At 36.1% G+C, this 14,075-nt stretch overlaps 2 long non-coding RNA genes across 2 annotated transcripts; one reads left to right on the top strand and one right to left on the bottom strand.

Annotated features, from left to right (window-relative positions):
* Positions 1-4,970: 4,970 nt before the first annotated feature.
* LOC140177862 (uncharacterized) lies at positions 4,971-7,098 on the bottom strand. Its single transcript, XR_011869382.1, has 4 exons — positions 6,931-7,098; positions 6,784-6,838; positions 6,567-6,695; positions 4,971-5,331 (listed from the first exon to the last, which is right to left on the bottom strand). It is a non-coding gene; the product is annotated as an uncharacterized lncRNA (long non-coding RNA).
* Positions 7,099-11,371: 4,273 nt separating this feature from the next.
* LOC140177861 (uncharacterized) lies at positions 11,372-13,726 on the top strand. The gene is made up of 4 exons (XR_011869381.1): positions 11,372-11,560; positions 11,653-11,707; positions 11,796-11,924; positions 13,366-13,726. It is a non-coding gene; the product is annotated as an uncharacterized lncRNA (long non-coding RNA).
* The last annotated feature ends 349 nt before the right edge of the window (positions 13,727-14,075 follow it).

Raw genomic sequence — 14,075 nt, 5'->3', positions numbered from 1 at the left:
AATGAATATTATTTTAAATAATTTTATTGAAGTTAAAAATTAAAAAAATAATAATAAAAATTGTAAAATAATTTGATTAATTTTAATTAATTTTATTAACTTAAAAAACACGTTAACCGAGTTAGTCTACTGGTTTACTAATCCACCATAAAAACAGAACAAACTAACATTTTAAATCTGTTTTACTTGATAGAACGAGCCTTGATGGAATCGAGTGGAAAGGACAATTCACTTTGTCACCCTGGCTTCACATATATCAACAAAAAAAAAATTTAAGCTTTATTTTTATTCTTGATATGATATTATTAGAGGTTGTAAGTGGTGTATTGATGTCCTTAGGGGTAACACTTTACCTGTAAATATCTAATCAGATCCAATTCGGTCGGATAGGATTGCTAACCTAATTTTCTGCAGATAGAATTGAGTGTAGAGCAAATTTGAATGCGGATTGGGTAGGAGGGTATGAATTGTGGCTCAATCCTATGCAACCAATTCGTACCCTATATGTTATAAAAATATGTTATAGATGGTGTTAAATCAAGGACCTCTCACTTAGTGCAAAATGTCTTTGCCACTGAGTTAAGATCATCAATTTATGATGATGATGCTGCATCTAAAGTCATAGACTAGTGATGTTGTTGTTGTAGCAAATAAGTATTGAACTAGGGATCTTTCACTAGTGCAAAAGGTCTTTATTTATTTTTGTGTTATTAATTTAAACAAATACTTTTATGCCGAATTAAACATTTGATAGTTATGTTGTTTATGGGAAGATTGTATTGTTTGTGTTGAATTTTTAATTTGCCTACTCATTAGATTATATAATAATATTGCATATTTGTAAAACTTGCGGATAGAATCATATATTTGCAGGTTGATCGCGGGTAGAGTTAGGGTTGGGATGTTTTCAACTCGCCGGTAAAATTAGAGTTGGGTCCAAATCCTACCCTATTCATTGCCATCTCTAATCACTACTAGAATTTAGACATTTACTAACACTTTTTATCTAACATTTTTTAAAATGTTAGCTATACTAATAAAATTATACTTTTAGTAACATTTGTAAAATAAATGTTAGAAAATATAATTTTTATTTTAAAAAAAATAAAAAATAAGATACAAACGTTACTAAAAAGATGTTCTCTTCATTTTCCCCCAATTTCACGCGTCTGAATATCGTTCTCACTCCCACTCTCGAAGCTGTGTGCCTGTGTTAAACCACCTCTCTCTCCTCCTCTTCGATCTCTCGCTCCGCCTCTTCGATCTCTCGTTCCGCCTCTTCGATTTCACGGTTTGTGAATCGAAACTACAATCCGGTGTTCTCACTTTCACTCCAGCTTGCGTTGTCTCGCCTCTGGTTCATCCTCTCGTGCCGCCGTCTTCTCGCCTGCACCGCCGTCTTCTCGCCGGTTCCATCGTCTGCTCGTCCCACGGCCTGGTAAGTTCCAGTTCTTTTGTTTAGTTAGTTTTTTGCTCCTTCAATCTTCTTTAATCTTTACCTAATAATTAATTTGATGTATAATTATTAGTTGATTTAAGGTTTTAATTGGTTATTTAGTAGTTAGGTTTTGAACGTTTTCATTTACCGATCTCAAAGCATGTTTATTTGCTTATTAAGTTGTTAAAAATCATACATTATTAGATTTTCATATCCTCTATTTTCTAGTTGCTTTTTCTTATTAAGTTTGGATTCTATGATTCTAATTTCTAATTTTTGTTTTGTTTGATATTGCCAGTTGGAAAAACTCATATATTGATTCCAAATGAAATTATTGTATAGAGTAGTAATTAATTTGATAAAAAATAAGAAGATTTAAAAAAGATTTTATGATAACAATTCTAATTCAAATGAAATTAGACATGTTTGATTCTTTTCTCAATAGAACTTTACCTCTTTCTGTTGCAAATTTGACTGAAGTTCATGAACTTGACGTGTCAAGAAATGACATAACAAGAATCTTAGACTCTCTTTTGTTTCCTGATTCAAGTGATGATCCAAAAAGAGGCCTAATTAGTATTAGAAATTGGGAAGCCTGGTAGATCTTTGGGTTGTTATCATCTACTTAGGACAAGCATAAGCATTATTAAGTTGCATAGTAGAATAAAATATATAGTAGTAAGATTGATTTTGACTAAGGATTAATTTATGCAACTATTTCTAAGATTTTATAAATATTAATTGATCTGTTCATAAGAATTCAGCCTAATATCCGAAGAATAAATTGGCAAAAGTTATTTTTTAGTGTTAAAAAAAGTCAAAACAATAATTAGTCACTAGCATAATAGAAAGTTGATATCTTGACATAACACCAACTATTTTAGATTTTATATGTGTGAGCAAAAACACAGTTGATTCATATAAAAAGTTATAGCTTTTAATATTGAATTAAATATGTCTCTGTGATGGATAAAAGAGCAATTAAAATTAACTGAGAAAACATGCCATGGGGGAACTTGACTTTGGAAAAGGACCACAAAAGAAATTGGCAAGAATGAATGGGAAGTATTATTATTTTTTCCTTTTCATGCTACCTATCTTTTTCTAATGCAATTAGCAACAATCTCACCTGTCTTCTTCTTTAGAATATTTCTTTTTGGAAAGATATAAATTTGTGTTGGGATACAACTTTGCTTTTGGCTTCTCCCGAACATTTTTGTCATATAAGTTATTTTCGTACTATAGAATTGTGAATGCTGTGAAAGTAAGTGGAGTATGAAGCTTATTTCGTTTATTAATTCTTCAATTATAATAATAATAAGTTTTACTTAAGATTTGGTCTGTTAAATTTTTTATTTTTTAAAAATTTGTTTTTAAAATATAAATTTTAAATATTTAAAATAAATTTAATTTTATTCTTCTAATTAATACCTTTTTTGTTCATATGTAACTTTTGTTCATGGATACAAGAGAATAGTTCATTACTTAGATATACGACATTTTCACTTTTAGATCATTTATACCTCAGTTAATAAACTCTTTTTGCCTTGTAATTTGCAATTTAATTTAGGTTGATGCCTATCTACAGCTACACTCATAGATGCCAAGTTAAAAATGGAAGCATTGGCAATTCTGTATCCTATGATCATACACATTTTCTTAGATTTGTGTTTTCTGTAGGTATCCATCATATTGTGGATCAAATATATGGCCCAGCAGTGCACTACCAGAACTCGAAGTGGGTATGGCCTGAATCCTGAATAGATTTTGTATTTATAGTCTTTGTTTTCTGATGCCTAGGTTTATAGGTTGATGTGTTCATATAAATTTTTCTTTCCTGTGATTTTATCTGAATGAATGCATAGATAATTTGAAGAATATGAGTTGTGTACATGCAGCAAGCAACTTATGTATTCTCATTTATTTTTATTTATCTTTTGCAGGTTTTTTTAATGGGTGTGTGGCTCCCTTTAAATATACAGCAGAGGTATCTTCTTTGGATAATTTCTTAATTTCTAAATAGTATTAAGTGGTGCTCATTTTATTTTATTTATCAAATTAAGTGGTTGTTATAATTCATTTGGTTCAAAACAAGGGTATTATGATTTTTCTAACTTGAGAATCTGCTAATTGTGTAAATTCAAAATAATTAAAAAAAATGAGGAGGAACTAAAACTGAAAGCTCTTATTTACTACAGTATTGGTTAATTAGTTCTGGATTCTGTTTAGATTTTTTTTGAATGCTTTCTCTCAATTTCTAGTCTCTAGGTATTCTACATAATTAATAATCTTTATCAATTCTATGATTCTGGTTTATAATAATTTAGGAACCAAGCAAGGCTACAAAGAAATCTAATGTACCTAACAGCAATAGCTGATTCTCAATTCCATAAATTTCAGGTTATTAATTATTATCTATCACAGCGATATCGATTTTCTATATTCTGGTTGGTTTGCATGTGAAATTTTTCCTTTTTATTGGCTCTGTGTACTGAGTATAAATCTCTTGAAACAAAATAATCTTTTGAAAAGGAAGTACTGTGCCAAGTTATCAAACTTTTATTGGATGGTGATTCCAAAATAAATATTTATGGATATGAGGAATTTCTTTTATTTATGATGTTGACAGGAATCAACAATTGGGACAGCATTCTGTTATCATTTTCATGCTCTGAGGTGGAGAGTTGCAGGTGCCTCCTATTTACATAAACATGGGAATTCCGTTAGTTTCTTCTACACTATTTCACTCCTTTTCTAACAGTGAGTTAATTTCCCTTCTTAGTTTTTATTTTTCTTACTCAACTTCCTTGAATACCATCTATTTATCTAACCAATACAATGCCTACCCAAGAATAATTTCCATTTTCCCAATATTTTTTCCTGTGAAAACCACTCTTTCTTGTCCTCAGACTTTGAAGCAATTGCAGAAGTTTTGATTTTGGAAAATGGGTGGATTTTCTTTCCCCAATATGATGTAAATTTCTTGCTGCCCACCATGTATTCGATAAAATGTGCACATGATTGAAAAGTTACAATATTTTCCTATGCACTCCTGACTCCTCTTTAAAGTCAGAGATTAGTCAAATAATATGGAATTCTTAAACTCTAAGCTAACAATATTAAGTATCAGGATGAATAGTCTTCTCTGTGTTCATTACTTTCTAATCATTTAGTGCATGACCATGTTGCTTGTTCTGATGTGGTTTGTTACTTGCATGTGTTTTCACTAGCATGGAGTTTATCAGGACTAGAGCTATCAGCTTTAAATTTGTATTCTCTTGGTCTCAAGGTGTTACATGCTTATAGTTTTTAACTCAGATATTTATGACTTAATTTTGGCATGACTTAATTTTCTGATATGTGTTGACCTACAAATATGTGTAACACCCTACCACACAAAGCTTTACGCTTAAGTCGTAAAACAAAGGTGATGTGGTATTACGACCTCTAAAATAAAATAAGTACATATAATAGCAGAAGAGTTATAATATGCTAGGAGCCTTGAAGGATAGGGAAAATAAAAATCGCGAGATAAAAGCGCAACGCTCAAGGAACGAGTTAACTTGCATGCTAAGAAAACTGTAACTGTCAAACATAAGATAACAGAAGTAGGAATAGAGTGCCAAAGATACAAAATATCAAGCTCCTAACTCAGCCTGCGAAGTCAAGACTGGCCGGAGAATATTTACACATATATATACATACATATCCAAAACCCAAAAGTACATATACACAATCCTGCCTCTCCATAAACCTCTAAGAGGATCAAAAAGAATAAGTCATGCGGAGAGAAAACTAAGTACATATATATACATCATAGCATAACAAAATATCCCAGTAACCACTCCGCTTCAAGAGTCCAGACGCCTAACGAGATGCCTCTCGACCTGCATCTGAAAATTAACAACATAGTATGGAATGAGAACCGGAGGTTCTCAGTATGGTAAAGGTGCCACACACATAATATATAAGGTCCTGGGAATGCCAGAGGCAATCCTAAAACGCCGACACTCAGATTATAGAGCTTAAAGTATTAAACAGAAGCCATAAAAGGTGGTTTCCTAAAAATATTTAATCCTAACTTAACTTAACCTTAAATCTAAGTCCTATACTGCCATTCCTCCATACCTCCAACTCCATCATGCATTTTCACGGACAAATAGACAGATAAAGGCAAACACAAGAAGGTTACAACTACTGCAGGTAACAAATACACATTTAGCATGGAAAATACAGATAGGCACACCCAATTAGAGCACAAGCAAGTAATTCAAGTAATATGCATATGATGCATGCCTGTCCTATGGCTGATGAGGCTCATCTGTCGGTTATCCAGCCAACCCGACAAGTCTGAATTGTCCTTAGACGGTCCCCCGACGTGCATCCCCAAGAGTCTATGCATAGATTTTTCTCAAATAATCAATATTGCTCAATGGGGGTAACATTCCCGGGAATTTATGTAGTGCCCGGTCACACTTATATATTATGTGTGTGGCACCTTTACCATACTGAGAACCTCCGGTTCTCATTCCATACTATGTTGTTAATTTTCAGATGCAGGTCGAGAGGCATCTCGTTAGGCGTCTGGACTCTTGAAGCGGAGTGGTTACTGGGATATTTTCTCTCCGCATGACTTATTCTTTTTGATCCTCTTAGAGGTTTATGGAGAGGCAGGATTGTGTATATGTACTTTTGGGTTTTGGATATGTATGTATATATATGTGTAAATATTCTCCGGCCAGTCTTGACTTCGCAGGCTGAGTTAGGAGCTTGATATTTTGTATCTTTGGCACTCTATTCCTACTTCTGTTATCTTATGTTTGACAGTTACAGTTTTCTTAGCATGCAAGTTAACTCGTTCCTTGAGCGTTGCGCTTTTATCTCGCGATTTTTATTTTCCCTATCCTTCAAGGCTCCTAGCATATTATAACTCTTCTGCTATTATATGTACTTATTTTATTTTAGAGGTCGTAATACCACATCACCTTTGTTTTACGACTTAAGCGTAAAGCTTTGTGTGGTAGGGTGTTACATTAAACATACACCTACATTCCAACTTATCCAATGGTCATCTAGCCTAAGTTTTCACAAAACATTATATATTAAATGCAAGAAACCTAAACCATACCTTAGCCGATTTCCACGTAACGACCAAAGCTATTTATTCAAAACCAAAACAGCCCCTCAAAACTCAACTAATCCGCTTCCTCCAAGTTCCAGTATTCACAATTTCAAGCTCCAATTATTTATTTTCAACCTAATACACATTCATAATACATATATACCCAATTTAATACTCAAAGCTCAAATTTAATGAAAATAAAATAGAATTATCGTATCCTCACCTTACCCAAGCTTCACATAAGCAAGAGTGGACGTTTTTCTCAAGCTAATTGGATCCTAAAACATCAGAAATCAAAGAAATTCAACATTCCCACTTAAAATTCGAAAATTGGGGGAAATGAGAGGCTGAGAGTGAAATAGCAAGTTACCTATGAAATTGTTCCGGTAGAAATGTAGAGCTCGACGCGGTGAACGCGTGGCCGCAAACGGTGCGGCGATCGGAGCTCGAACGGAGGAATTACGGGATTTGGAACTTTGCCGTAAAGGTTCGGCGTTCCTTTCCTCTCCCTGGAGCTCAGCTGCGTCCTTGAGGAAATGAGGGAAAAAGAGCCCGTGGCTCTTTTTAATGGGCTGGTCCGGTTGGACCGATAGCCCGGTTCGGATTCGGTTCAACCGGTTTGGTCCTTTCGGTCCAATTTTGGACCGTTTTCTTCGAAATTAGTGTCAAAATTCTCGTTTCGATGAGCTCTACCCTAATTTAATATAGCATTCACATTTCTACCCTAATTTTGGATGGTGAATGTTGTTATGTTAATTTGGAGAGAATTATGGTTGAATGTTATTGTTGATTAACTAATGATTTGGTGAATTATTGATTTGAGGTATTTTGTGTTAAAAGCCTAGGATTTGTGAACTATGATCCTTAGTTGAATTTTGGTTGTTGGATTTGAATGTTGTATGAGTTTAATTGTTGATTTGAGGTAGATTTATTGTGGTGGTTGTTATGATGATGAGAAAGGGTATGTTGAATTGAAAAGAATACAGGTTTGGACCCGAACAGGGTGGCAAAGTCCGAGTTTTAGAGGAGATGCTGCCGAAATTTTATAAAAATTAGAGATTTTGTTTATATGATTATCTAAAAAGATTTAGATTTAAAGGTTATATGGTTTGATTTTGAGTTATTAAGAAAATGAGCATGTTTTAAGTTTAGTTCAGTTGGAAAAGAATGAATTATGTTTTGAATTGGAACTATTGATGGACGGAATGAGAGGTGTGATAATGAAGGATAATGATTGAATATGATTGACATATAATGATGAATGCGATGTGATTGAGAATGATGTGGATGTTGATGAATTATAATTGAATTATTTATATGGCTTATGAATTTGAATAATCTGAGATACGAGAATGTCCACAAGTTCCTTTTCGAGTGCAACAGCGTGAATTTGTGCATGATTTGATTTGTTTGCCTATGACTGGTCTTGATCTCATTTTGGGATTGGATTGGTTATCCAAGAATCATGTTTTGCTTGATTGTTCTGAGAAGTCGGTACAGTTTATGCCAGAAGGGTCAGAAGCACCGGTTGTGGTGAATAGTTACTATTTGAACTCTATGATAGTAAACTGTTCTGGAACCGAATGTCAGGGTACTATGTTATTAACTGCGGGAGTATCAGGTGATGATCAGAGTTTAGAGCAAATTCCGGTTGTATGTGAATTTCCAGATGTGTTTCCGGATGATATTAATGAATTCCCACCTAACCGAGAGGTTGAATTTGCAATTGAGTTGGTACCTGGATCCGGTCCAATTTCAATTACTCCTTATAGGATGTCGCCTTTAGAAATGGCTGAACTGAAAGCTCAGCTGGAAGATCTGTTGGGTAAGCATTTTATCCGACCAAGTGTTTCTCCGTGGGGAGCGCCAGTGTTACTGGTAAAGAAGAAGGATGGGAGTATGCGGCTGTGTGTCGATTATCGGCAATTGAATAAGATCACTGTGAAGAATAAATATCCGTTGCCTAGAATCGATGATCTAATGGATCAGTTACAGGGTGCCGGTGTGTTTTCTAAGATTGACCTGCGATCAGGGTATCATCAGGTAAGGGTTAGAGACGAGGATATTCCGAAAACTGCTTTCAGAACCCGTTATGGTCATTATGAGTATACAGTGATGTCTTTCGGGTTAACTAATGCCCCGGCAGTATTTATGGATTATATGAACAGGATTTTTCGACCGTATCTGGACAAGTTTGTTATTGTCTTCATTGATGACATTCTTGTTTATTCTAAGACTGAAGAGGAACATGCTGATCATTTGCGAACTGTGCTGCAAATTCTGAGAGACAGGAAGTTATATGCTAAGCTATCTAAATGTGAGTTCTGGAAGAGTGAAGTGAAGTTTCTCGGCCACGTGGTGAGTAAGCAGGGGATAGCTGTGGATCCTGCTAAGGTGGAAGCAGTGATGAATTGGGAGCAACCAACTTCAGTGACAGAGATCAGGAGTTTCTTAGGTTTGGCGGGGTATTATCGCAGATTCATTAAAGGATTTTCACAGCTTGCCTTACCTTTAACTAAGTTGACTAGGAAGGATAAACCTTTTATCTGGACTCCGGAATGTGAAAAGAGTTTCCAGGCATTGAAGCACAGGTTGACTACTGCACCTGTATTGGTATTACCTGAACCAAGTGAATCGTTTGAAGTGTATTGTGATGCATCTCTGAAAGGGTTGGGGTGTGTTTTGATGCAGCACCAGAATGTTGTAGCATACGCCTCACGGCAGTTAAGGCCGCATGAGATGAACTACCCGACACATGATTTAGAACTTGCTGCTGTTGTGTTTGCTTTAAAGATTTGGAGGCACTACCTCTATGGCGTTAAGTTTCATGTTTTCTCAGACCATAAGAGTTTGAAGTATCTTTTTGAGCAGAAAGAGTTGAATATGCGTCAGAGGAGGTGGATGGAGCTTCTGAAAGATTATGATTTTGAATTGAATTATCATCCAGGAAAAGCGAACGTTGTGGCGGACGCTTTGAGTCGGAAGTCTTTATATGCAGCTTGGATGATGCTACGGGAGGAAGAGTTACTAAAGGCATTTCAAGGTTTGAATTTGGGAGTTAGAGAAGAATTTGGAATTTTGTGTTTGAGTCAGTTACAGATTTCAAGTGATTTTAAATCAGAACTTCTGAAGGCTCATCAAGATAGTGAAGCGTTACGTAAGGTATTACCAGCAGTTGAACAGGGAAAACAGTGGAGAATGTCAAAAGGTCAGGATGGTTTATGGAGGTTCAAGAACCGGATTATTGTGCCTGATGTTGGAGACCTACGACAAAGTATCTTGAAGGAAGCTCACAAGAGCGGGTTTTCAATTCACCCAGGGAGCACTAAAATGTATCAGGATCTGAAAGCGATGTTCTGGTGGCCAGGTATGAAGAATGATGTGGCATTGCATGTATCTAAATGTTTAACGTGTCAGAAGGTTAAGATTGAGCATCAGAGACCATCAGGGACCCTTCAGCCTTTGGAGATTCCACAATGGAAATGGGAGAGTATCGCAATGGATTTTGTGATAGGTTTGCCTAGAACCCGATCTGGTTGTGACGCTATTTGGGTGGTTGTGGATCGACTGACAAAATCAGCTCACTTTCTTCCTATCCGAATAAGTTGTACAATGGAGGAATTGGCTCGAATGTATATCAAAGAGATTGTCAGGTTGCATGGTGTGCCTTCTACTATCATATCTGACAGAGATCCTCGTTTCACATCAAGGTTCTGGGGAGCTTTTCAGCGTGCATTTGGGACTCAGTTAAGCTTGAGTACTGCGTATCACCCTCAGACAGATGGTCAGTCAGAAAGAACTATTCAGACCTTGGAAGATATGCTAAGAGCTTGTGTTTTGGACCAACCGGCGAGCTGGGACCGGTATATGCCATTAGTAGAGTTTGCTTATAATAATAGCTATCATGCGAGCATCGGAATGGCTCCATATGAGGCTCTGTATGGCAGGAAATGTCAATCTCCATTGTGTTGGTATGAAACTGGAGAAAGGAGTTTATTAGGGCCTGAGATGATAGCCGAAACGACTGAGCAGATAAAGAAGATTCGTAGTCGAATGCTTATAGCCCAAAGCCGCCAAAAGAGCTATGCTGACCAGAGGCAAAAGCCTTTGGAGTTCGAAGAAGGAGAACATGTCTTTTTGAAAGTTACACCAACCACTGGAGTGGGAAGAGCTATTAAGACCAAGAAACTGAATCCCCGTTATATTGGACCGTTTGAGATTCTGAAAAGAATTGGACCAGTGGCTTATAGAATTGCCTTACCGCCATACCTTTCGAATTTGCACGATGTATTTCATGTATCACAGCTTCGGAAGTATACTCCTGATGCAAGTCATGTTCTAGAACCAGAACCAATCCAAGTGAGAGAAGATCTAACACTCCCAGTAATTCCGGTGAGGATTGATGACACCAGTGTTAAACGATTACGAGGAAGGGAAGTATCATTGGTAAAAGTAGCTTGGAGACGAGCTGGTATCGAGGAACATACCTGGGAACTCGAATCAGATATGCGAAAGGACTATCCACATCTCTTTTCAGGTAACTATATTTGAATTTTGAGGGCAAAATTCTTTATTAGGTGGGTAGGATGTAAACCCCGGTTAAATTAGTAGATAATTAGTCAATAAATTAGTTTTTAATAAGGAGGATTAGAAATGTGAATGCTATATTAAATTAGGGTAGAGCTCATCGAAACGAGAATTTTGACACTAATTTCGAAGAAAACGGTCCAAAATTGGACCGAAAGGACCGAACCGGTTGAACCGAATCCGAACCGGGCTATCGGTCCAACTGGACCAGCCCATTAAAAAGAGCCACGGGCTCTTTTTCCCTCATTTCCTCAAGGACGCAGCTGAGCTCCAGGGAGAGGAAAGGAACGCCGAACCTTTACGGCAAAGTTCCAAATCCCGTAATTCCTCCGTTCGAGCTCCGATCGCCGCACCGTTTGCGGCCACGCGTTCACCGCGTCGAGCTCTACATTTCTACCGGAACAATTTCATAGGTAACTTGCTATTTCACTCTCAGCCTCTCATTTCCCCCAATTTTCGAATTTTAAGTGGGAATGTTGAATTTCTTTGATTTCTGATGTTTTAGGATCCAATTAGCTTGAGAAAAACGTTCACTCTTGCTTATGTGAAGCTTGGGTAAGGTGAGGATACGATAATTCTATTTTATTTTCATTAAATTTGAGCTTTGAGTATTAAATTGGGTATATATGTATTATGAATGTGTATTAGGTTGAAAATAAATAATTGGAGCTTGAAATTGTGAATACTGGAACTTGGAGGAAGCGGATTAGTTGAGTTTTGAGGGGCTGTTTTGGTTTTGAATAAATAGCTTTGGTCGTTACGTGGAAATCGGCTAAGGTATGGTTTAGGTTTCTTGCATTTAATATATAATGTTTTGTGAAAACTTAGGCTAGATGACCATTGGATAAGTTGGAATGCAGGTGTATGTTTAATGTTTAGTAATTTATCGATGAATATATTTGGTTGAAGTTTATTGGATAATTAGTTTTTAATTTTGGATGGTGAATGTTGTTATGTTAATTTGGAGAGAATTATGGTTGAATGTTATTGTTGATTAACTAATGATTTGGTGAATTATTGATTTGAGGTATTTTGTGTTAAAAGCCTAGGATTTGTGAACTATGATCCTTAGTTGAATTTTGGTTGTTGGATTTGAATGTTGTATGAGTTTAATTGTTGATTTGAGGTAGATTTATTGTGGTGGTTGTTATGATGATGAGAAAGGGTATGTTGAATTGAAAAGAATACAGGTTTGGACCCGAACAGGGTGGCAAAGTCCGAGTTTTAGAGGAGATGCTGCCGAAATTTTATAAAAATTAGAGATTTTGTTTATATGATTATCTAAAAAGATTTAGATTTAAAGGTTATATGGTTTGATTTTGAGTTATTAAGAAAATGAGCATGTTTTAAGTTTAGTTCAGTTGGAAAAGAATAAATTATGTTTTGAATTGGAACTATTGATGGACGGAATGAGAGGTGTGATAATGAAGGATAATGATTGAATATGATTGACATATAATGATGAATGCGATGTGATTGAGAATGATGTGGATGTTGATGAATTATAATTGAATTATTTATATGGCTTATGAATTTGAATAATCTGAGATACGAGATTCCCTGGATTAAGTGCCGTGGCTTGCCACCACGTGTACCAGGTTGAAAACTCGATACTCTGTTGACCCTACGACGTAAGTGTGACCGGGCACTACATAAATTCCCGGGAATGTTACCCCCATTGAGCAATATTGATTATTTGAGAAAAATCTATGCATAGACTCTTGGGGATGCACGTCGGGGGACCGTCTAAGGACAATTCAGGCTTGTCGGGTTGGCTGGATAACCGACAGATGAGCCTCATCAGCCATAGGACAGGCATGCATCATATGCATATTACTTGAATTACTTGCTTGTGCTCTAATTGGGTGTGCCTATCTGTATTTTCCATGCTAAATGTGTATTTGTTACCTGCAGTAGTTGTAACCTTCTTGTGTTTGCCTTTATCTGTCTATTTGTCCGTGAAAATGCATGATGGAGTTGGAGGTATGGAGGAATGGCAGTATAGGACTTAGATTTAAGGTTAAGTTAAGTTAGGATTAAATATTTTTAGGAAACCACCTTTTATTGCTTCTGTTTAATACTTTAAGCTCTATAATCTGAGTGTCGGCGTTTTAGGATTGCCTCTGGCATTCCCAGGACCTTATATATTATGTGTGTGGCACCTTTACCATACTGAGAACCTCCGGTTCTTATTCCATACTATGTTGTTAATTTTCAGATGCAGGTCGAGAGGCATCTCGTTAGGCGTCTGGACTCTTGAAGCGGAGTGGTTACTGGGATATTTTGTTATGCTATGATGTATATATTTGTACTTAGTTTTCTCTCCGCATGACTTATTCTTTTTGATCCTCTTAGAGGTTTATGGAGAGGCAGGATTGTGTATATGTACTTTTGGGTTTTGGATATGTATGTATATATATGTGTAAATATTCTCCGGCCAGTCTTGACTTCGCAGGCTGAGTTAGGAGCTTGATATTTTGTATCTTTGGCACTCTATTCCTACTTCTGTTATCTTATGTTTGACAGTTACAGTTTTCTTAGCATGCAAGTTAACTCGTTCCTTGAGCGTTGCGCTTTTATCTCGCGATTTTTATTTTCCCTATCCTTCAAGGCTCCTAGCATATTATAACTCTTCTGCTATTATATGTACTTATTTTATTTTAGAGGTCGTAATACCACATCACCTTTGTTTTACGACTTAAGCGTAAAGCTTTGTGTGGTAGGGTGTTACAATATGTCTGGGAGATTAACAACTCCTCAAAATTGGACTTAGAATGCTATGACTCTAAAACATTCAATGCTGGAAACTGAGTGTTACAACAATCACCCTGCTTTGTTTTTAATATATGCTTCCAAAGTGTATCTGAAATTTTGCTTTGAATTTACTTACTTTAGTCATAATGCTGTTTCAAAAATATATGTACAGAT

This window comes from Arachis hypogaea, chromosome 13 (assembly GCF_003086295.3).
Source record: "Arachis hypogaea cultivar Tifrunner chromosome 13, arahy.Tifrunner.gnm2.J5K5, whole genome shotgun sequence".
Classification (NCBI taxonomy): Eukaryota; Viridiplantae; Streptophyta; class Magnoliopsida; order Fabales; family Fabaceae; genus Arachis; species Arachis hypogaea.
The sequence above is the reverse complement of the archived record's forward strand: the minus strand, read 5'-3'. Positions and strand labels throughout refer to the sequence as shown.